The sequence below is a fragment of the Lathamus discolor genome, chromosome 18, assembly GCF_037157495.1.
Source record: "Lathamus discolor isolate bLatDis1 chromosome 18, bLatDis1.hap1, whole genome shotgun sequence".
NCBI classification, from domain to species: Eukaryota; Metazoa; Chordata; class Aves; order Psittaciformes; family Psittacidae; genus Lathamus; species Lathamus discolor.
This window is the reverse complement of record NC_088901.1, coordinates 1,904,528-1,908,179: the sequence shown is the minus strand read 5'-3', so window position 1 is coordinate 1,908,179 and position 3,652 is coordinate 1,904,528.

Genomic DNA, 3,652 nt, shown 5'->3' with positions numbered 1-3,652 from the left:
TTTTCTGGAAATTGAATTCAGACAATAAAAACCTCGGTTGCTCCCAAGAGCCGTCTGTGTGTGCTCTGGCCGGGTACATGTTTGTGCTTTCATCGGATAATGGCAGAAACTCCCTTGCTCGGATGAAAGCTCAAAGGGATGGAGCAGAAGCAGAGCCAAGCTGCGCAGGCATCTGGCAGCACTGTCTGCAGCCTCTACACGCAGATGTCCATCCCCTGCCATCAGCCAGTGCCCAGGTAGCCTGTGCAGCGCCTGTCCTCAGCAGTACTTTAGATGAGACATCGCCCAGTACAAACACATCGCAATAAAGGCAGCACAAAAGCTCCCAGCCGCGGCATTAAATAATTGTCACATTTTTCTCCTGTAAGGATTAGCGTTCCTGCTAACCTTGCAGCCCTTCATTGAGCTATTGTCACCCCTGCACAATCGCCAAGGGATTAGGGTGTCTGCGGAGCAGCCTGTCCTGTCCTCGCTATTGTGCGCTCCCGGCGGGGGGAGGAAATCCGGCGACATCAGCCGTAAAGTCCCTGCGGCGGGGACGCCAGATTCACTGCAGGGACAGGCACAAGGCAGCCCCTCGGGAGCCGGGGGCTGGATGTCTGTGGTGGTACCTGGGAACCATCCCTGCATCCGGGCTGGTGGCTGGGAGCGTGGCCGGGTTGGTGGCAGCCACGCTTGGGGTGCCCGGCACGGGCAACCGCTGCCTTGGGCACCAGGGAGCCAATGCCCATCCTATCCTAGGAGCAGGGCACCCGCGCCGGGCTCCTGGGCCTCCGAAGGCACGTTCATAAATCTGAATGCTGAGGAAATCCCATAAAAACTTTAACAGGAAATACAGAGCCATAAAGGGAAGCTCTTGGCATTTCTTGCCGGCTGTCGGCAATGCCCGCTGTGTGCGCTGCACTCAGGCACCTGGCAGCCACAGCAGGACCTTGGCCGGGAGAGGCTGGATTAGCAGCTAGTTCCCACAGCCCTCCCTTTGGAGCAGGAGGAGAGGAGTATGGCAGCAATACAGGCTGATGCTCTTGGGAGCAGGACTTGGGTTTCTGCAGAGCTCAGTCTCACAGGCACACAGCACAGCAAAAGCTGTGTTGCAAGGATGTAAGAGAGAACAAGAATGCTAAAGCAAACACAAGATTTATGCACGTAGGTCCCACGAAGGTCTTACAGTACTTATAAATGACAATACATATTGTCATCCCAACGCCTATGTTCAGTAGCAAAGGAGAAGAAGTCTCCAGCTCTGGAGCTATTGCACAAGAACAGAGAATGCAAAACAACCTCATCTACTTGTCTCCAACATCTGGACCCTGCTTCAGCATCCCCACTCCCATGGCACTTTCCCAAGAGAAAGAACCTCCACAGAGAAATGGGGAGGGTGAAAAGAGAGGAGACCCAGAGAGCGTGGTGCACAGGGAGCAGAGCCCAGCATCCTTTTGATGTGCCCGGTTTGGACTGCTCAACCAGCAAACACCAAGTGCCAGCTCCTGTCCTCTGCTCAGACAGGGACAGAGTGAAGTCACCAGCATGGATGGGTGCTGGTTTTTTGGGCATTCATTTCTGGCAAAGGGCTTGATCAGGCTTTTGGAGAGGTCCCTGGGTTGGCGCAGACCTGCACAGAGAGGATCTGCAATGGTAAAAGCAGCATCTGGACCCCCACAGCCCAGCAGGATTTGTACTTGCCAGCTCTTTGGCAGGGTATTCAGTATTAGGAAGCCAGCACTTGCTCATTGTTACTGCTGTGCAGTGGGATTTCATGGTAGGTTTTCATCAGCTTTGCACATGTTTGATCATACAAATAGGGACTGAACCTCCCCACAAGTGACAGCAGCCTGGCTGCCCAGGGCCTGTTGGGATTTTGGGGGAAAGATGTCCGTTCGCATCCAGAAACTGTGTTCTTTGTGCACGTGGGGATAATTTGGCTTCCTTTCTGGTGCCATGGCAGAGAAAAGGCTTCTCCCTCTGCCTTGGGGATTGCAGGTGGCCAATCATGGGGAAAGAGCGCTCCTAAACCATGCCTTTCACAGAGAAGTCCAGGACAAACGGGGCACCTGCATGAATATAAAGATAAGAAGAAGTCACCCGAAGTCCAAAGGAGTTTCCTTTCCACTGGGCTTTGCCAGCAGGGGTGGGAGTGAGTGCTCTGGGGAATGGTGTAGGTGGCCTTGGAACCCCCTGGAACTGACTGGTGATGTCCCAAAGGGTGCATCTCATGGTGCATGCTGAATGTTGGCCACAGAGCAACTGGGAGCTCTCCCTGCTAAATCCTACCGGAGCAGCTTTCCCTGGACGCCTCTGCTGGAGGTGAGGTGTGGGATTTCCATATTAATCTGGTTTGCTTCATCTGGAGAGGCTCGGAGAAATGAGTCCTGCAGTGAAGCTGGCTCTTCTCAGAGGGATCTCACGAGGCTGCAATGAGCCCTTGTGGGCAGAGAAGGACCTGGGGGCACTGGGTCCCATCATGGCTGGGGGCACCCTGTGCCACTGTGGGACTTCTTCTCGTTGAACCCCTCGATTTTCTATTAAGGTGTCCATTCTCAAAAGCAGGTGGTGACTCCGGGTACCAGGATCCATCCTAAGACATCTGGAGCGAGGCTGGTTTCAGGATTCAGCAGCAGACGGGCTTTGTGCCTGTGGAAAATTAGGCTCTTCTTCTATAGCCCAGAAATACAAGGATTGGGTTTGGAAAACACAAGCAGCTGCAAAACCCTCTTTCTTCTGAGGGCAGGAGGTGATGATGACCCCGCTCTTGCTGCTCTGGCTCCTGTGTGGGGCAGACCAGCTCTGGGCCATGCAGTGAAATCAGTTTCACTGCATTCATTTTCCATCAGGGAAGGTCATGAGGGCCGGGATGGGTGTCCCGCCCTGCGAGGAGAACTCGGCTCATGCCAACGCAGCCACCAACACGGCGGTCCGAGGGTGGGAGTCCCCGCGTTGTGACCGATGGTTATTGGCTATTCCGGAGCTGGTTTCCATGAGGATTATTTTTTTTTATGGGTAAAAAAAAAAAAACCAAAACCCCAAAAAACCCTAAATTGAACAATTCTGGATTCATCCCCATGTGGAGCGGGAAAAATTTTGAAATCTTGAGCATTTTTGAGGGCTTCAAAACAATTTCCCACCCAGTTATAGCCACCAGTCCCATCAGGATGTGTTTGAAACCACTCCAGCAGGAGCTGAGCAGAGCTGGTCTCAGCTGGATACCGCTCTCGACGAGAAATGCCGTGGTGAGGGGTCATGTTTCTTCAGAAAAGAAGTATCTTCAATAGGTCAGGAAGTTATTAGTGTCTGCTAACAATAAGAGCTTTGGATTGATTCAATAGATGCTCATTTTAATTGTAAAATGCCAGTAATGAGAAATGTGCCATCCAATGACTCATTTTTCCCTTGTAAAAATTATTGGACATTTTTATTAGTTTTACAAATGACAGGACCTCGTATTTCTGAGAACACTTTATACAAGCCTTGCACAAGCCCACTCTCATAAAAGCGTGTCTGTGGTGACATCCGGAGCCACAAGAAGGGGAGCGGTAGAAAGGCCCAAAGTGGTGAGGACAGCCCACAAGTGGAACTGGCAGGACCGAACCCCAAGAGGGTGGGAAGGGGTGGATACAGCACCGGAGACATGAGCCTCGGCGCTCCTTCCCAGCAG